This window comes from Chiloscyllium plagiosum, unplaced genomic scaffold, assembly GCF_037043375.1.
Source record: "Chiloscyllium plagiosum isolate Xiang-an unplaced genomic scaffold, Cpla_swu_hap1 HiC_scaffold_29, whole genome shotgun sequence".
In the NCBI taxonomy this organism is placed as follows: domain Eukaryota; kingdom Metazoa; phylum Chordata; class Chondrichthyes; order Orectolobiformes; family Hemiscylliidae; genus Chiloscyllium; species Chiloscyllium plagiosum.
The window spans coordinates 79816012-79837443 of record NW_028270167.1 but is presented as its reverse complement, the minus strand read 5'-3'; the positions used below and the strand labels follow the sequence as shown (position 1 = coordinate 79837443).

Below are 21432 nucleotides of genomic sequence, written 5' to 3'. Positions count from 1 at the left end.
ACAGGACTGTGAGGTTTACAGGGATGAAGGAATTTAGTATCCACTGGAGAAGTTTCTGGATTAGGGTGTTAGGGATTGGAGAACCTGACAGAAACAGAGAGCATTATGTGGACTAGAAGAGCTTCCAAACAGAGGAAGGATTATCGGGACTGGAGGATATTACAGAGATCACTAGTCCAACATGGGCCAGGATTGATGCTTGGGGCTTCTGTGCTGTCTCTGTGAGGACCAGTACAGCAAAGGTGAATGCAGGACCCTGACAAGATGATGTGAATGAAGCCTAGAATGTTGCTGTTCCTTGCCCAGTTCTGTGTCTATATCCTGTCTTCCGGGTCTGAATACAGAAGGCCACAAACTCCTCCCTGTGCTGTTTACTGTGAGTGATCTTACCGGCTGCAGGATTTACTGAAGGCTCCAGACCTCCCTCTCCATCTCTCTCTGGCTGACTAAGCATCTTCAATGAGGTGATGGATGAGAGAGGAGTTAGCAACATCCTGATTACCTGCATGAGACAGAAATAGACAGAATGGAAAATTAGACTGATGCAGTGAGGATAACTCATCTAGAGTAGCACTGAGTCCGGCAGAGATCACGAAAATCCCAGTCTCTGTCCCTGGTCTGTGCTATTGCTGATCAGAGGATTATTTTGGATCAGGATCTCAGACCAGCTGCAAGAGTGAGAGGAGCTGACAGAGGCAGCAATTAGAACCACACAGTGAGGGATACCACATGGAGAGATAATGAGTGATATCACCAAAGTGCATGAAGGTGTCAGGATCAAACAACAGTCATGGTGAAAGGGTTTCGATTCATGGTGCACGGGGATCAGTACTCAGTGATGGGTGAACTACGAGTGGGACAGGTGATAACCTCAGGTTATTCTCACCCGACTGTTCATCCAGAATTTAATGCCGATGTCAACTACACCAATCTAACGGATTAATATCCTTTAAGGAAGGAAATCGGTTATCGACAGCAGGTCTGGCCTACATGTGACTCCAGACGCAAAGTAACGAGATTTACTCTCAACTGTCCCCTGAAGTTACCTGGCAAGCAACTCAGCTCTAGGGCAGCTCATGGGGTGGGCATGAAATGCTGGCCAGAAAGAGACAGCAACATCCCACGATGGAATTAAAAACAACCGTGCTGGGAGCAGTGTCCTGGCCAATCGTGTCAGTAGGTTTATGGACAGGACTTTAAACTGACAGAGAGGATGCAGGGACAAGGTTCAGGTGAAAGGAACTTTCCAAATCCAAATAGAAATGTTGAAGCATCGGAACAGCACGGGGTTGTGACTGAAGACAAGCAGAAATGAACAGGAAGGGACAGAGTTTAACTATAACTGTACATCAGGGAATTAGGCTGTGACAGGAAATTGTGGGAAAAAGTCAATTACAATGTTCTTTCTTTGGAATGGACAAAGTACCTGCCATAAGGTAATAGACTTGTGACACCGAGATAAATAATATTCGGTCACCAGAAAGGTGTGGTTATAGGAGAAACAAAAGGTGGAACATAAATATTGAATTGTACACATCCTTGAGGGGTCTCAGGGAGTGCAGGATGGGTAACCCTGACAGTAATGGGTAACAAAGGCATTACAGAGAAAGACTTTGACATCAGATGATGCAGCTGAATCAGCCTGAATGCAGAATCTGGGTAACATGTGTCAAAAACACAAGGAGGAGAACAGTTTTGAGGCGGCCTGACAATATTTCATTGCTCAACACTGTTACACATTCCAATGAATTCCTGTGTAATGCAAAGGCACTGTGATAATTTTGGGAGACTTCAATGTTTGTCAAAAATGATATTCTCCGAACTCCTCTCCGAATGTTTTTGTCAGTGTTTCTTTAAATAACACATTGAGTAAATGGCCAGGGATATGATTATCTCAGATCGACCATTGGGTGATGAAGCTGAGTGAAGGAGTAATGTCACACTGAGATATCCGCGGGGAAATTGTCGTGTAGTGGAATTCAAAGGGCTGATGGATTTTTAAAGTGACCATAAAGCACACCCTGCAATCACAACCAAAGCCATTTACATGTATTTGAGAGGAAAACTGACCAAGGTAAACAGGGGAAATAGTGAAGTGTATGGCTGGAAATGGACAGTGGAAAACATTCAGTCATGGAGGTGTACAGCACAGAATCAGGGCCTTCGGTGTCCAACTCGTTCATGCCACCCATATATCCTAAAATAATCTCGTCTTATTTGCCAACACTTGGCCCTAATCCCTCTCAACCCTTCCTGTTCGTATACCCATCCAGATGCCTTTTAAATGCAGTCATTGTACCAGTCTCCACCACTTCCTCTAGCAGTTCATTCCATACACACATCACCCTCTGCCTGAAAACATTGTCCCTTAGGTTCCTTTTATATCTTTCCCCTCTCACCCTGAAGCTAGGCTGTCCGGTTCTGGGCTCCACTACCTCAGAGAAAAGACCTTGTCTGTTAAACCTATCCATGCTTCTCTTGTGGGCGGCACGGTGGCACGGTGGGCGGCACGGTGGCACAGTGGGCGGCACGGTGGCACAGTGGTTAGCACTGCTGCCTCACAGCGCCTGAGACCCGGGTTCAATTCCCGCCTCAGGCGACTGACTGTGTGGAGTTTGCACGTTCTCCCCGCGTCTCCGTGGGTTTCCTCCGGGTGCTCCGGTTTCCTGCCACAGTCCAAAGATGTGCAGGTCAGGTGAATTGGCCATGCTGAATTGCCCGTAGTGTTAGGTAAGGGGTAAATGTAGGGGTATGGGTGGGTTGCGCTTCGGCGGGTCGGTGTGGACTTGGTGGGCCGAAGGGCCTGTTTCCACACTGTAATGTAATGTAAAAAAAAATAATGTAATGAGTTTATAAATCTCTGTATGGTCACCCATCAGCCTCAAATACCCCAGCCCATTTAACCTCTCCCTAAAGCACAAATCTTCCAATCCTAGCAACATCCTTGCAAATCTTTTCTGAAACCATTAAATTTACAAAAAATCCTTCCGATAGGAAGGAGACAAGTATTGCACACAATATTCCAAAAATCACTTATCCAATGTCCTGTACAGCCAGAACATGACCTCCCAACTCCTCTAGTCAATGCTCTGATCAGTAAAAGCAAACATACCAAACACCTTCTTCACTATCCTATCTACCTGCGACTCTATTTTCAAGGAGCTATGAATCTGCATTCCAAAGTTTCTTTGTTCAGCAACACTCTCTAGGAACATACCATTAAGTGAGTAAGTCCTGCTGAGATTTTCTTTCCCAAAATGCAGCACCTCACATTTATCTAAATTAAACTCCATCTGCCACACCTCAGCCCATTGGCCCATCGGATACAGATCCCGTTGTAATCTGAGGTAACATTCTTTGCTATCCACAACACCTCCAATTTTGGTGTCATCTATAAACTTACTAATTACACCTCGTATGTTCACATCCAAAACATTTATATAAATAACAAAAATAGTGGATCCAGCACTGATCCTTGTAGCGCTCCACTGGTCACAGGTCTCCAGTCTGAAAAACAACTTTCCACCACCACCCTCTGTCTTCTACCTTCGGGCGAGTTCTGTATCCAAATGGCTGGTTTTCCTTGTATTCCATGAGATTTAACATTGCTCACCAATTTCACATGTGGAAACTTTGCGAACACCTTATTGAATTCCATACCGCTCACATTGACTGCTCTGCCCTCATCAATCCTTTTTGTTATTTTTTCAAAAACCTCACTTCAATTTCTTGAGACATGATTTCCCATGCATAAAGCAATGCTGACTATCCATAATTAGACACTGACTTTCTAAACACATGCAAATCCTGTCCCTCATGATTCCCTCCTTTAACGTGCCCACCACTGACGTCAGGCGAACCGGTCTGTAGTTCCCTGGCTTCTTCTTACCACCTTGCTTAAATAGTGGCACCACGTTAGCCAACCTCCAGTCTTCTGGCACCTCACCTGGGACAATCGATGATACAAATATTTCAGCACGGGGCCCAGCAATCACTTCCCTTGCTTCCCACAGAGTTCGAGGGTACACCTGATCAGGCCCTGGTAAGGTCCGAAGGAGTGTTGCAGAACAAAGAGTCCTTGGAGTGCAGGTTCATAGCTCCTCGAAAGTGGAGTTGCAGGTAGATAGGATAGTGAGGAAGCGTTTGGTATGCTTTCCTTTATTGGTCAGCGTATTGAGTACAGGAGTTGGGAGGTCATGTTGCGACTGTACAGGACATTGGTTAGGCCACTGTTGGAATATTGCTTGCAATTCTGGTCTCCTTCCTAACCGAAAGATGTTGTGAAATTTGAAAGGGCTCGGAAAAGCTTTACAAGGATGTTGCCAGGGTTGGAGGATTTGAGCTCTAGGGAGAGGCTGAACAGGCTGGGGCTGTTTTACCTGGAGCATCGGAGGCTGAGGGGAGACCTTATGGAGGTTTACAAAATTATGAGGGGCCCGTATGGGATAAATATACAAAGTCTTTTCCCTGGTGTCGGGGAGTACAGAACTAGAGGGCATAGATTTAGGGTGCGGGGGAAAGATATGAAAGAGACTGAGGGGCAACTTTTTCACACAGAGGGTAGTACGTGTATGGAATGAGCTGCCAGAGGAAGTGGTGGAGACTCAGGTGGTACTAGATTGGGTTGGGATATCTGGTCGGCGTGGATGGGTTGGACTGAAGGATCTTTTTTCATATTGTACATCTCTATGACCTGATAAGGTCCTGAGAGTTTATCCATCTTTATGCATTTCAAGACATCCAGCACCTCCTCCTCTGTAATATGGACAGTTTGCAAGTTGACACCATCTATTTCCCTACATTCTATATCTTCCATGTCCTCCCCACAGTAAATACTGATGTAAAACACTTGTTTAATATCTCCCAATCTCCTGCAGATCCACGTGCAGGCTGCCTTGCTGATCTTCAAGGGGCCCTATTCTCTCCCTAGTTACCATTTTGTCCTTTATATTTTTATAAAAACCCTTTGGATTCTCCTTAATCCTATTTGCCAAAGCTATCTCATGTCCCCCTTTCGCCCTCCTGATCTTCAGCTTTAGTATACGCCTGCTGCCTTTATATTCTCCTAAGGATTCACACTCTCTCCTGAGATATGTTTACTTCTCTCTTAACTTAAACCTCAATTTCTCTCCTCATCCAGCATTCCAAACACCTACTGGCCTAGCCTTTCACCCTCACAGGAATATGTCTCCTGCCTCCAAACTGCTGTTCTCATTTTAGAAGGCATTCCAATTTCCAGTGATAAAGGTGTCATTCTCTCAAAATGGAAACTTCCCAGTTCCTGCATCTCATGAAATGTTTGCTGGAAAATAATGACAAAACAAAGAACTTTCCAAAGAAAGGCTTCGATAAGGCGAGCTCTGATCAGTTACATAGATCTGGAGGTTACCAAATGCACGGAGAGTGCTTTCTACCAGAGCAGCACCAGGTCAGTATCAGGCATACAGACAGAATGGGCAAATAGATTCACATCTGAACTCCCATCTCCCGGCCTGGGAACCTGAAGGGTGCATAGCCATTCTAGAGAGTTATGCAGATATCTGGAATGTTTCTGTGGCAAAAAGAGGTTTCAGTAATTTTGAAGGTTTATGCTAATAAAGGAGGTTACAGAGGTAAGGGGGATTATCGGGACTTTAAGAGGTTTCCCAGTTTATGATGTTGGAGGGATTGGAGGAAGTTACCAAGATAGGGTGGGTTTAAGATTGAGGAATTCCGCGGACAACCTTTACAGGGAGAAAGGCAGTATTTTTGACAGTGTGGAGGAACAGAAGAATCTTGGGGTCCACATCCATTGATCCCTCAAAGCTGCTACTCAAGTGGTTAGCCTTATTCAGAATGCATGTGGTGTGTTGGCTTTCATTAGCAGAGAGATTGAGTTTAAGAGCGATGAGGTTATGCTGCAGCTCTATCAAGACAAGTGTGGTTAGACAACACTTGGTATATTGCGTTCAGTTCTGGTTGCCTCATCATCAGAAAGATGTAGAAGCTATAGAGAGGGTGTAGAGGAGATTTACCAGATGCTGCCTGGACTGGAGGGGAGATCTTATAGAGAAAGGTTGAGGGAGTTAGGGCTTTTCTTTTTGGAATGAAAAGGGACAAGAGATGACTTACTGGAGGTGAACGAGATGATTTGAGGCTTAGATAGAGAGGATAGCCACATACTTTTCCCATTGCAAAAATGGAAATAAGAAGGGGACATAAAGTGAAGGTGATCAGAGGAAGATTTTACAGGAGATATCAGGGGTGTTCTTTACACACAGTGTAGCAGGTGCGTACAATGCACTGCCAACAGTGGTAGTAGAGTCCGATACATTAGGGACATTTAGTGAACTCTTAGACAAGCAAATGGCTGATAATAAAATGTAGGGTCAGTAGGATAAATGATCGGCACAACATTGAGGGCCAAAGGGCCTTTCGCTGTGCTGTACTGTTCTTCGATCTAAATAGGGAGGGTTACAATGGCACAAAGAGGTTTCAGAAAGCTGCAGAGGATGGGATCTGAATGAAGAGACACAAATAGGAAGGTGTGCTCGGATTGTCAGAGGTAACACAGACAGCAATGGTCTGATCTGGAGCAGACAACCCAGACTGGGGGTGCTGTGGGGACTGGAGGTAACTTCACAGGGAGGGAGGACCATAGAGCCACAAGAGGTTACAGAGCTATAGGGCCTGCAGGAGTTCATGGAGATGGGGAGGTTGGGAGAGATGGAGCAGTTTACACAGAAAAGGATGTTGGTAGGATGGGATGTTTCACACAGACAGGAGTGTTTGAGGTGAATGGAGCAGATTGTGGAAATCAAGACGGTTTTATAGATTAGAAGAACACACAGCTATGTGGATAGCAGTCGCGACTGAAGATGTTTATAGTTATAGAAAGGCTAAGTTTCTGCAGGTTATTTAGATATAGAGGATGTGGAGTTAGACAATTTTACCAGGAGGAAAGCACAGCAATTTTGGTTAGAGACAGTTTCACGGATGAGGGAGCATTAGTAACCTCCTCCAGTTTGGTCAAAGTGGGAAGGGTTGTAGGGGAGGGTGACGTTTCCACAGATAGGGGTGTAAGAGCTGGAGATGGTTCTGGAGATGAGTAGATGGATGGAGAGACTGGAACAGCTTGCATTGACAGGGTGGGAGATAGCCACGGGAGGATGTTACACATATAGTGAGTCTTTTTGGAAGTGGATCAGATAGTCACAGGCATTGGAGTGAGTTCTACAGATCAGGGATGCTGCACGGACCCGAGAGGATTGTACGGTCTAAAAAATTGATTGTATCTTTCGGTCTGGAAAAAGATACAAATAACTTAAAGTCAATGTATGGGTGGATGATGAACAGACTGGAAGACCTGACATTGACAGGATGGGTGATAGGCAAGGGAGGATGTTACACAGATAGTGAGTCTTTTTGGAACTGGATCAGATAGTCACAGTCATTGCAGTGAGATCTACAGATCAGGAGTGCTGCAGGGACCTGAGAGGATTGCAAGGTCTCCACAGATTGATGATATCTTTAGGACTGGAAGAAGATACGAATAGCTTAAACTCTATGTATACTGTTTTCTTTTTCCTGAACAGAGCCTCAATATCCCTCAGCAGCCAGGGATCTCTGAACCTGCCAGATTCTCCCTTCACTGGAACACACTGGCCCAGGATTCTTGAGATCACCCTTTTAAAAGCCTCCCATTTGTCAGTCATTCCTTTTCCTTCACACAGACTCACCCAATCGATGGTAATCATAATGTAGAGGAGACGTTGTTGGACTGGGGTGGACAATGTTAAAAATCACACAACACCAGGTTCCAGTCCAGCAGGTTTATTTGGAGGCACTAGGCTTCAGAGCACTGCTTCTTCATCAGGTGGTTGTGGAGCACAGTCGTACGGCACAGAATTTATAGCAACAGGATGGCAATGTCATGGAACGTAATATCAAACACATTTAGTTTCTGCCTTTCACTTTTAGGATGATCACCTGCGCTTCGAAAGCTGGTGCTTCGAAATAAACCTGTTGGACTATAACCTGGTGTTGTGCGATTTTTTAATTCACCCGATCAACCTCTGCTCGATTCTGCCAAATAGCCCCAAAATTGGCCCTGCTCCAGTTTCACACCTTATTCTGTGGACCTGTTTGATCTTTTTCCATAACTATGTTAAAACTAAGACAGTTGTGGTCACTGGACCCAAAGTGTTCTCTGATTGATTATTCAGTGACTTGCCTGACCACGCTGTCTGAGGGGAGGTCCGGTGTTGCACCCACCTGAGTAGAGTTAGGCCTTGTTCGAGTTACATCTTGATTTCAGAAAACTTCTTGGACACATTTGACAAATTGAATTCCGTATGGGCCTTTTAGTCTGTGGGTGGCCCAGTCCATCCAGGGGAAGTTAACATCTCCAACCAATACTACATTATTATTTCATTAGGTACCTGCAATCTCTCTGCACATCTGTTCCTGTCACATCCGCTGGCTATTTGGGAATCTTGAAGACTGTCAGAACAGAGTGCACACCCCTTTTTTGTTTCTAACGTCTAAACATATGGCCTCATTTGATGACTCTTAAAGAGTGTCCTCTCGAAGCGCTGTTGTTCTGCCATCCCTTATCAAAAGGGCAGCTCCCCCTCCTCACTTAATTGTCCTTCTGTCACGCCTGAAGCATCTGTATCCTGGAACACTGAGCTGCCAGTCCTGCCCTTCTCTCAGCCATGTTTCTGTTATGGTTATAATATCCCAGTCCCCAGAGCAAATCCACGCTCTGAGCTCGTCTTCCTTACCAGTCAGGCCTCGTGCATTGAAATAAATGCATGTTAAACCAAAAGTCTTTTCCCTACCTTGGCTGTGCCCATGGATATCCTGAATAGCAAACTTGTTCTCGATGGCTGATGCATTTTTCCGCTGACTGGTCGATAGGCCCTCCCTTATTGAGAGTCCCTGCCAAACCTTTTTAAACCCTCCCCGAATAACACTAACAAATCTCCCCGCTGGGATACTGGCGTCCCTCTGGTTCAAGTCAAACCCATCATCTTGTATAGGTCACCTCTACCCCAAAAGAGATCTCAGTGATCCAAACCTGAACCCCACCCCCACCAGCTCCTCAGCCACACATGTATCTGGCCTATCTTTCTATTTCTATCCTCACTGGGGCAGGTGGCACTGAGAGCAATCCGGAGATCACTTCCCTTGAGGTCCTGCTTTTTAACTTCGTACCTAACTCCTGATACTCATTTCACAGGACCCCATCCCATCGTCTACCTCTGTCATGTGGACCGATGTGCACAATGACCTCTGGATGTTCATCCTCCCCTTCAGAATGTTCAGTAACCGCTCAGAGACATCCTTGACCCTGGTTACCAGGAGGCAGCACACCACCTGGGGTCTCTTCTGCGGGCACACAGTTTCCTGTCTGTCCCCCTCACAACTGAGTCTCCTATCAGTATCTCTTTCTTCGAGAGGTTCTGGCAAACATATACTGGGAAGACTATCTGCAGTTTGTCCATATTTGGAAAGTGGGAGTATGTTAAAGTGATACAGTGAGAATTCAGGGCCAGTGTGTTCCTGACGAGGGAATAGTAAAGGCAGCAAATCCAGTATATACTGATCAAGCGACATCGTGAGTTTTAAAAAGAAAACACAGTGCAATAAAACCAGGTGAAGCCATTCAAAAGTGTAGGGACTGCAAGGATATCCTTAGAAATGAGGGACACACAATGACCATAAAATATCCTTGTCAGATACTATTAAGGAAAAGTCACAAGGTATCTTATCAATATGTTTAGAATAAGAGGATTACTGAGGAAGTAATGAGGCCTGTTAGAAATAAAAGAGACAATCTGTGCATGTAGGTGAGGTCTTCAATGAATAATTCTCATCTGTATTCACACAGGAGCCAGGGATTTTAGTTGGGATGGTGAGGTTCGAGAACATGTTAAGATCAATACGGAGGAGGTATTAAATGTTTTCATAGGCATAAAGCTGGAGAAATCCCCAGTGCCCAATAAAATGTATCCCAGGCTGCTATGGGAGGTAAGGGAGGAGGTTGCTGGGGCCCTGGTGGATATATTTAATAGTTTTCTGGTCACAGATGAAGTGCCGAATGACTGGAGGATCACTAATGTGGTTCCTTTGTTCAGGAGCAGCAGGGATAGGCCAGGTAATTACAGAGCAGATAGTCTGACAGCAGGGGGAGGGACATTATTGGAAACAATTCTGAGGACAAATCAACACTTAAAAAGGTAAAGATCATCTCGGCTCAATCCTCACGGATTTGGGAGAGGAGGATACTGTCTGAGAAAGTCAGTGGAGTGTTTTGAAATGGTGTCTAAACGTATTGATGAGGGCAATGCAGATGTTACATGGAATTGAATAAGGCCTTTGACAAGTTCACACACGGAAGGCTGATCCAAAAGTAAAAAGCCATTGGGTTCCAAGGCAAGTTGGTAAATTGGATCCACAATTGGTGGACAGACTGCTTCGTGTTTGAAATTCCTTCACCAGTGGGTGTACCACAGGGATCTGTGCAGGAACCATTGCTGTTTATAATGGGCATTAACAACTCGGATGTAAAAGCAGAATGAACCATTAGTAGGCTCGCAAATGACATGAAAGGTGAGGTTCTGTCCACAGTGCGACGGTTGATCTCAGTCTACAGTTCAATGTCTTTCAGATGATAATTTGAGCAGGGTTTAGAGTGATCGAAGTGAGATAATACCCTGTGGGAGGAATGATAAGCGACAGACAGACATAATGAATGTTAGGTCCTTGTGGAGTGCTGAGGAATACAGGGACCTTGGTGGACAAGTCCATAGATCCCTGAAGGGGTTAGCACAGGGAGACAGGGTGGGGAATGGACCTGACCTGGGGGTGGGATGTGGAACAACATTCTGGTGGGGCAAATTAGAGAAGCGGCTTGAGAGTGTATAAACTAGTGGACCTTAAACTGTCATAAAGACAGAAAGAAGATTGAGACTGTTACACAAGTTAAAGAGAGCAATTCCAACAGACAAGGCAGGCAAGAACATAGCAGGGAATAGGGAAAAACTGATGATTAACCTGCATTTATTTCAATGCAAGGGGCCTGACAGCTAAGGAAGATGAACACGGGGATGGATGGGTATATGGGACTTGGAGATTATAGTTATCATTGTGCTACTATCTGTGTGGAATATGCACATTCTCCCCGTGTCTGCGTGGGTTTCCTCCGGGTGCTCTGGTTTCCTCCCACAGTCACAAAGATGTGCAGTTTAGGTGAATTGGCTATGCTAAGTTGCCCGTCATGTTTGGTGAAGATGTAAATGTAGGGGAATGCGTCTTGGTGGGTTGCTCTTCGGAGAGTCAGTGTAGACTTTTTGGACCAAAGGGCCTGTTTCCACACTGTAAGTAAACTAATCTAATCAAATCATTACAGAAACACTGCTGAGGGAGGGATAGGACCAACAAATCATTGTTTCAAGGTAGAGAGACCACAGGAAGCATGGAAGGGTTGGCAAGAGAGGAAGGACACGTGGTGGTGGGTTTTGAGTGCATGAACCATCACAGCAATACTTAGAGAGGACATTCTTATGGGATTGGCCACTGTGTTAGTGGAACTGTGAAATAAGAATGGGTCATCAATTTGATACGAGTGTACAGACCCTGAATAACCTGTGGCAGACTGAGGAACAAATATGTTGGGAGACCTCCTGTCTGTATCTGACATATAGGTAAAAACAATGACTGCAGATGCTGGAAACCAGATTCTGGATTAGTGGTGCTGGAAGAGCACAGCAGTTCAGGCAGCATCCGAGGACAGGCAAAATCCGAGTACAGGCGATTTTGCCTGTCCTCGGATTTTGCCTGTCCTCGGATGCTGCCTGAAGTGCTGTGCTCTTCCAGCACCACTAATCCTGTATCTGACATATGCTTACTTCTTTTTCTGAAATAAAACCTCAAATTTTCTAATCATCCAGCATTCCCTACACCTTACCAGCCTTTCCTTTCACCCTAACAGGAATGCTGGATACTGTCTCTGGACTGCCGTTATCTCATTTTGGAAGGCTTCCCAATTTCCAATGGTAAAGGTTTCATTCTCTCAAAATGGAAACTCCCCAATTACGGCATCTTGCGGAATTGTCACTTGAAAATAATGAAAAAAATAAAGAACATTCCAAACAAAGGCTTGGATGTGGTGAGCTCTGGTCAGTCACGTAAATATACACGGAGAGTGCTTTCTACCTGAGCAGCACCAGGTCAGTGTCAGGCACACAGACAGAATGGGCAAATAGATTCACATCTGAGCTCACATCTCCCAGCCTGGCAATCTGAAGCTGTGCACAGCCATCATGATAAATATCTGCATAAATAGTCCAATCAAAAAGAGTCAGTCATTTAAATTGTAATATCCTTCAGGTTCCACAAACCATTCTCGGTCCCATCCTGTAGGTTCTATGAATCCTGCTCCCTCTAGCCTCCTCAGGATCCACGTCCCTTCATACATTTGTACCATCCTCCAGATTCTGCAGCCCTTCTTACTTCTGTAACATGACCCGGACTCTACAACCCTTCCTTTACTCTGCAATATTCCCCAGAGGGGACTAGAGGGTGATGGGGTTGCAGAGACAGTGAATGAGATCAGGATGAGACGGTATTGCAGATATTAGGAATACTGCTGTGGTAAAAAAAGGAGGCTTCAGGACTTTTGAGGGCAGATGCTAATAAAGGAGGTTACAGAGCGAAGGAGGATTGTCGGGATATGAAGAGGTTTCACTGTTTGCGAGAGTTGTAGGGATCACAGGAAGTTACCAAGATAGGGAGGGTTTAAGATTGCAGGATTCCACAGACAACCTTTACAGGGTGAAAGGCAGGATTCTTGACAGTGTGGAGGAACAGAAGAATCTTGAAGTCCACGTCCATAGATCCCTCAATGTTATCACTCAAGTTGATTGCCTTGTTCAGAAGGTGTTTGTTGTGTTGGCTTTCATTAGCAGCGGGATTGAGTTTAAGTTCCATGAAGTTATGCTGCAGCTCTATCTGGTTAGAGAACATTTGGTATATTGTGTTCAGTTCTGGCTGCCTCATTATCAGAAAGATGTGGAAGCTTTAGAGAGGGTGCAGAGTAGATTTATCAGGAGTGGAGGTCTAATGAAGGTAGGTTGAGAGCATTTGGGCTTTTCTCATTGGAATGAAAAAGGATGAGGAGTGACTTGATAGAAGTGAACGAGATGATTTGAGGCCTCGATAGAGAGGATAACCAGATACTTCTCCCATTGCTCAAATGGCTATAACGAGGGAACATAAATGGAAGGTGATTGGAGAATGTTTAACGGGAGATGTGAGAGGGTTTTTTTTTTTTTACACACAGAGTGGCAGATGCATGGAATGGACCGCCAATATTTGTAGTGGAGACCAATACATTAGTTACATAAGCAACACTTAGATAGGCACTTGGATGATAGTAAAATGTGGGGCCTTTAGTTTAGTTTAATCTGAGAGTAGGATAAAGGGTCAGTGCAACATCGAGGGCCGAAGGGCCTGCTCTGTGCTGTACCGCTCTATATTCTAAATAAGGAGGCTCACAATGGCACAAAGAGGTTTCAGAAAGCTGGAGAGATGGGATCGGAATTAAGAGACACAAATAGGAATGGTTGCTAGGATTGTCAGGAGGTAACAGACACAGCAATGGTCTGACCTGGAGCAAACGACCCAGACTGGGAGGGGTGTGGGGACTGGAGGTGGTTTCACAGGGAGGGAGGACCAGAGAGTCACAGGGTGTTACAGAAATGTGGAGAGCTGTAGGGTCTACAACAGTTCATGGAGATGGGGAGCTGGGGAGGGATGCAGCAGTTACAGGCATAAGGATGTTGATAGGATGGGGTGGTTTGCACAGACAGGGGTGTTTTATGTGAATGGAGCAGATTACAGAAATCTAGACGGTTTTATAGATTAGAAGAACAAACAGACATGTGGAGGGCAGTCGTGACTGAAGATGTTTATAGTTATTGAAAGGCTTAGGTTCTGCAAGTTATTTAGGTATAGAGGGTGTGGTGTCTTACAATTTTAGCAGGAGATAAGGACATCCATTTTGGTGGGAGGCAGTTTCACAGATAAGGGAGCATTAGTAACTCCTGCAGTTTGGTCAAAGTGGGAAAGTTTGTAGGGGAAGGTGACATTTACACAGATAGGGGTGTAAGAGATGGAGAAGGTTATGGAGATGAGTAGATGAGGGACAGAATGGAAGACCTGACATTGACAGGATGGGTGAAAGGCAAGGGAGGATGTTACACAGATAGTGAGTCTTTTCGGAACTGGATCAGATAGTCACAGGCATTGCAGTGAGTTATAAAGATCAGGAGTGCTGCAGGGACCTGAGATTGATCATGTCCTTAGGACTGGAAAAGATATGAATAGCTGAAACTCTATGTATGCTGTTTGCTTTTTCCTGAACAGAGCCACAATATCCCTCATCAGCCAGGGATCCCTGAACCTGCCAGATTTTCCCTTCACTCTAACAGGGACATACTGGCCCTGGATTCTTGAGATCACACTTTTAGAAGCATCCCGTTTTCCAGTCATTCATTTTTCTTCAAACAGTCTTGCCCAATCGATGATAGTCATAATGTGGAGGAGCCGGTGGTGGCTGGGATGGGCAAAGTTAAAAATCACACAACCCCAGCTTCCAGTCCAGCAGGTTTATTCGGAGGCACTAGGTTTCGGAGCGCTACTTCATCAGGTGGTTGTGGAGCACAATCTTAAGGCTCAGAATTTATAGCAACATGATAGCAGTGTCATGGAATGTAATATCAAACACATGTTGTCTAAGCCTTTCATCTTTTAGGCTGATCACCTGCGCTTTGAAAGCTAGTGCTTTGAAATAAACCTGTTGGACTATAACTTGGTGTTGTGTGATTTTTAATTCACCCAATTCACCTCTGCTCAATCCTGCCTCATGTCCCCAAATCTGGCCCTGCTCCAGTTTCACACCTTAATCTGTCAATCTGTCTGATCTTTTTCCATAACAATGTTAAAACGAAGACAGTTGTGGTCACTGGACCCAAAGGATAGGCCAGGTAATTACAGAGCAGACAGTCTGACAACAGGGGGAGGGAAATTATTGGGAACAATTCTGAGGGACAGTTTGAATCAATAACTGGAAAGGCAGGAAGCAATTAGGGATATTCAGCATGGATTTGGCAAAGGAAGATCCTGTCTGATGAATTCAGCTGAGTTTTCTTTGAAATTATGATTGAAAAATCTTGATGAGGGCAGTGCAGATGATGTGGGTTCCATTGGGTTCAGTACTGCCTTTGCCAAGGTCCCACATGGAAGGCTGGTCCAAAAGGGAAGAGCCACTAGGATCCAAGGCAAGTTGGCAAATTGGATCCAAAACTGGTGGAAGGTTGTTTCGGTGATGAGGAGCCTTTCACCAGCGGATGTACCACAGGGATCTGTGCAGGAACCATCGCTGTTTATTATGTACATTAATGAGTTGGATGTGATAGCAGAAGGTTTACAGATGACATGAAGGGTGACGGTGTTGTCCACAGTGAGGGGGATTGTCTCAGGATAGAGACTGAAGTTTGAAGTTGGGACTGAATTTCAAAGAGTCATTTCAAGCGATAAGGCAGGCAAGAGCAGAGCAGGCAATGAGGGAAAACCGATCAATACAACTGCACTGACTTTGATGTAAAAGGCCTGACAGTTAAGGCAGATGAGCGCATGGCATGGATGGGAACATGGGACTGAAAATTCACAGGTATTACAGAACAACAGCAGAGGGAGGGAGGGGACCGGCAGCACAATGTTCCAGGGGACAGATGCTGCAGGAAGGACAGAAGGGGAGCTGAGAGAGGAGGAGAGCTGCTGGTTCTGATTGGGTGAAACATCCCAGCAGGACTGACAGAGGATATTCCTGCGGGACCGCCCAGTGAGGACAAAAAGGGGACATGACATAGCTTTGGCAAATAGAATTAAGGAGAATGCAAAGGGTTTTTACAAATATACTAAGGACAAAAGGGTAACTGGGGAGAGAATAGGGCCCCACAAAGATCAGCAAGGCGGCCTTTGTGTGGAGCCACAGAAAATGGGGGAGCTACTAAATGAATATTTGCATCAGTATTTACTGTGGAAAAGGATATCGAAGATATAAACTGTAGGGAAATCGATGATGACATCTTTCAAAAAGTCCAGATATACAGAGGAGGAAGTGCCGGATATCTTGAAATGCTTAAAGGTGGATAAATCCCCAGGACTTGGTCAGGTGTACTCGAGAACTCTGTGAGAAGCTAGAGAAGTGATTGCTGGGCCTCTTGCTGAGATAGTTGTATCATCGATAGTCACAGGTGACATGCCGGAAGACTGGAGGTTGGCAAAAGTGGTGCCACTGTTTAAGACGGGCGGTAAAGACAAGTCAGGGAACTATAGACCGGTAAGCCTGACCTCGGCGGTGGGCAAGTTGTTGGAGAGAATCCTGAGGGACAGGATGTACATGTATTTGGAAAGGCAAGGACTGATTAGGGATAGTCAACATTGCTTTGTGCGTGGGAAATCAAGAAGTAACAAAGTAACAAAGACGATTGATGAGGGCAGAGTGATAGATGTGATCTGTATGGATTTCAGTAAGGCATTCAACAAGGTTTCCCCATGGGAGACTGATTAGCAAGGTTAGATCTCATGGATTACAGGGAAAACTAGCCATTTGGATACAGAACTGGCTCAAAGGTAAAAGAGTGGTGGTGGAGGGTTGTTTGTCAGATTGGAGACCTGTAACCAGTGGAGTGCCACAAGGATTGGTGCTGGGTCCTCTACATTTTGTCAATTACATAAATGATTTGGATGCGAGCATAAGAGGTACAGTTAGTAAGTTTGCAGATGACACCAAAATTGGAGGTGCAGTGGACAGCGAAGACGGTTTCCTCAGATCTGGACCAGGTGGGCCAATGGGCTAAGTGGCAGATGGAGTTTAATTCAGATAAATACAAGGTGTTGCATTTTGGGAAAGCAAATCTTAGCAGGACTTAGACGTAATGGTAAGATGCACGGGAGTGTTGCTGAACAAACAGACCTTGGAGTGCAGGTTCATAGCTCTTTGGCAGTGGAGTCACAGGTAGATAGGATAGTGAAGAAGGGATTTTGTATGCTTTCCTTTATTGGTCAGAGTATTGAGTACAGGAGTTGGGAGGTCATGTTGCGGCTGCACAGGACATTGGTTAGGCCACTGTTGGAGTATTTTGTGCAATTCTGGTCTCCTTGCTATTGGAAAGATGTTGTGAAACTTGAAAGGGATCAGAAAAGATTTACAAGGATTTTGCCTGGGTTGGAGTGTTTGAGCCAGTGGGAGAGGCTGAACAGGTTGGAGCTGTTTTCCCTGGAGTGTCGGAGGCTGAGGGGTGACCTTACAGTGGTTTACAAAATTATGAGGGGTATGGATAAATGGATGATAGGATAAATAGACAAACTCTTTTCCCTGGGGTTGGGGAGTGCAGAACTAGAGGGCATAGATTTAGGGTGAGGGGAGAAAGATATAAAAGAGACCTAAGGGGCAACTTTTTCACACAGAGAATGGTACGTGTATGGAGTGAGCTGCCAGAGGATGTGGTGGAGGCTGGTACAATTGCAACATTTAAGAGGCATTTGGATGGGTATATGAATAGGAAGGGTTTGGAGGGATATGGGCCGGGTGTTGGCAGGTGGGACTAGATTGGGTTGGGATATCTGGTCGGCGTGGACGGGTTGTTTCCATATTGTACATCTCTATGACTCTATGACTCATGGGGGTTATAGAAATAAACTGCGTGGTTGCATCTGGAGGAGATTAAAGGCATAGAGGTTTGCAGTTTCTGAAGGAAATTACATGAAGCGGGACCAGCAGAGTTTACAGAGACTGAGTGCGTTTTAGAGACAGGAAGAGTTCATAGTCATCATTAGAAATGTAGAAACCAATTTATGAGAGAAGCAGAGTCACTCTGCTTTGTGTCCAGAGACAAGGAGGAGTCTAACAGCTGGTGGAGTTACGAAGATACAGAACTTTTTTGTTGCCGTGACTGGAAGGTTACAGAGATCATGAAGGTAATAGGAGTTCAAAAAAGTCACAAAGACAGGGAAGTTTTTCAGGTCTGGAAAGGGCTACACTGACAGGGATGGCTTAAGGAACTGACAAGTTGTTTTTCACAGTTAAGGAGAGATGTGACAGAACCCGGGATTAAAGGCAAAGGCAGAAACTTGGAGAGTTTTACTGATATGAGGAGCTTACAGGGATAAGCAGGATTGTAGGGGCTGATAGAGATAGGGGAAGTGGTATCGATGAAACAGACAGCAGAGATACTGACAGACATAGGGAGGGTTCTGTGGAACAGATGAATTTACAGACAAGATGGTGATAATGAAGCCTGAGAATTTTCTCATGTTCCTTGCCCAGCATTGTTCCTACATCATGCCCTCAGGGTCTGAATTAAAGTCCACTAACTCCTCCCTGTGCTGTTTACTGTGAGTGATCTTACCGGCTGCAGGATTTACTGAAGGCTCCAGATCTCACTCTCCATCTCTCTCTGGCTGACCAACTGTCTTCAATGTGGTGATGGACGAGACAGGAATTGGGAATTCTGTTGAGTCAGGGACATCAGGAATACCTACAGGAGTCAGAGAAGTAGACAGAATGAAAAATTACATTGATGCAATGAAGGTTACACATGGAGAATGGCACTGAGTCCCACAGAGATCTGGAAATTCCCAGTCTCCATCCATGGCCTGTGCAGTTGCTTCCCTCTGGAGTGGAGAATGCTGTTGGCTCAGGATCTGGAATAGCTGGAAGAGCGAGAGACACTGACAGAGACAGCAATTAGACCCACACAGTGAGGGATACCACATGGAGAGAGACAGTGATATCAGCAGAATGCAGGAATGTATCAGGATCACACAACGGGTATTATCAGAAGTGGTTCTGACCAGTGAGCACTGCTACCAGTACTCAGAGAAGACTGAGTTATTTTATTGGGATAGGCTCCTCTGGTACCAGATTATGCAGTGTGCTATAAATGGACACAGATGAGGAGGGGACAGGTCTGAGGTGAATGGAAATTCCCAAGTCCAAAGAGAAAGGTTGAAATATTGGAACACCATGGAGATGTGAATGAAGACCAAAAGAAAGAAACAGTAAGGGACTGAGTTTAATTGAAATATGACATTGTCAAACAGATTGGTGACAGGAAATTATTGGTTAAAATAAAGTAAATGCCTTTTCTGCCCCTCACAATTCCTCATACACCACAAGTGACATCACTTCCTGAAGAAGGGCTAATGCCCGAAACGTCGATTCTCCTGTTCCCTAGATGCTGCCTGACCTGCTGCGCTTTTCCAGCAACACATTTCCATCTCTGACATCACTTCCACCCCTCACATCATCGCTGATGTCACACACGCAGTGATTTCCACGCTCCCCCACTGCCGTGTTTGCCACCACTTCCGCCCACATCAACGCTACTCACCTGCATTCTGCTGACACCCCCCCCAGGTCCCGTCACCATCCCCGCCCCCAGAACCCTGAGGGGAACACCGCCCCTGCTCATGACTCCATCCCCATTCCCCCTAACACCACACCCACTCCAGTTACAGGCTCCATCGCCTCCTCTACATTGGGGAGACTGGACACCTCCTAGCGGAGCACTTTAGGGAACATCTCTGGTACACCCGCACCAATCAACCCCACCGCCCTATGGCCCAACATTTCAACTCCCCCTCCCACTCTGCCGAGGACATGCAGCTCCTGTGCTTCCTCCACCACCACTTCCTTACCGCCCAACGCCTGGAGGAAGAACGCCTCACCTTCCGGCTCGGAACACTTCAACCCCAGGGCATCAATGTGGTCTTCACCAGTTTCCTCATTTCCCCTTCCCCCATCTCACCCCCCTCCAGCCTTCCAGCTCAGCACCACACTCATGACCGATCTCCCTTTCCACCTATCCATTCCACCCTCGCACCCCCATCCCCACCCCCATTCACCCATTGTACTCTTTGCTACCTTCCTCCATCCTCCACTCTGACCTATCACCTTCTTCCCCACCCCATTCACCTATTGTGCTCTATGCTACTTTCTCCCCATCCCCACTCCCCTCTCATTTATCTCCCCACTCTGCTGGCTCCCGGCATCTGTTCCTGATAAAGGAAACATCAATTTTCCTGTTCCTGGGATGCTGCCTGACCTGCTGAGCTTTTCCAGCACCACTCTAATCTAGACTCTGGTTTCCAGCATCTGTAGTCCTTGTTTTTACCTTATTGGAGGAGCAGACTACCGAGGTAAGGCATGTTGTAGACACTGAAGCAAGTTACAGCGATAGGGCTGGTAGTCTGGAATGCAGTACATTTCAAGTATGTGGAGGGAGTATCGGGAAGGGAGGAGGTTACAGCGATAGGATCTGTTATAGGAATTAAATATTATTGAAGACACTGGACCACAAGACATGCCATAGATACACTGTTGCAGAGTAGTGAGTTTTAATATGACAGAACTTACATTGGGGTGGTGATTGAGCCTGGAGTCTGTGTGTGTGTGTACTGTGCTCCCCCTCCAGCACTGTATCTATATCATGTTGTGTTAACAGATGTTTGGAGCCCTCTCATTGTTCTTTGCTCTGTGCACTGTGGGTGACCTTACTTCACTACAGGATTTATTGAAGGATCCAGATCTCCTTTCCCTTTGTCTCTCTCTGGCAGACCAACTGCGTTCCATGTGGTGATGGACGATCCACCCAGCAGCTGGGAAGGCTATTGAGTCAGGACTTTCCTGAGTAACTACAGGAGACAGAGAAATAGACAGAATGGGAAATAAAACAGATGCAGTGAGGGTTACACATGGAGGATGGCACTGAGTTCCTCAGAGGTCTGGAAAATGGAGCGATATTAAGTAATAGTCCCAGATTGCTGGAAGGTGTCAGGATCACACAATTGTGTCGGAAAAATGGGTTTAGCTTCATGATGCCCTGGTATCAGTGCTCAGGGATGAGCACCCAGTGAGCAGGCGAAGTGATGGCCGAGTGGTATTATTGCGAGAGAATGTATCCAAAACCTCAGCTCATGTTCAGGGGAGGCAGGATTGAATCCCGCCATCTGAAAAGGAGACATTTGAAATCAATAATTTTAAAAATAATAATTAACAATCCACAAATAAGTATGAAACCATTGCTGATATACAACAAATCCAAACACTTGTCCTTTCGAGAAGGACATCTGCCCATCCTCACGTGGTCTGCACAACATCCCCACAGCAAAGTGTTTGCCTCTCGATTACCCTCTGAAATGGCCGAGCACGTTACTCAGTTCAAGGGCTTCTAGGACAGGGGAAGAAAGGCTGGTCAGCCAGAGACTCACACATCCCATACCTGATTTAAAAATCTATTAGGATGGTCCCCCTGGAACTGTGCTGGGACCAGGGTCCTGGCCAATCATGTCGGTAGGTTTATGGACAGGGCATTAAAC

The 21432-nt window shown here is 45.7% G+C and overlaps 1 long non-coding RNA gene across 1 annotated transcript in view; it reads right to left on the bottom strand.

The window, feature by feature from the left end:
• The window catches only part of LOC148142402 (uncharacterized), a 28521-nt gene extending 7782 nt beyond the window's left edge, over positions 1 to 20739 (bottom strand). The window contains exons 1-3 of the long non-coding RNA XR_015752089.1: positions 20612 to 20739; positions 18462 to 18590; positions 391 to 502 (exon numbers count right to left, since the gene is read on the bottom strand). This is a non-coding gene — a long non-coding RNA (uncharacterized LOC148142402). The remainder of the gene's footprint in view (positions 1 to 390; positions 503 to 18461; positions 18591 to 20611) is intronic.
• Positions 20740 to 21432: the final 693 nt, after the last annotated feature.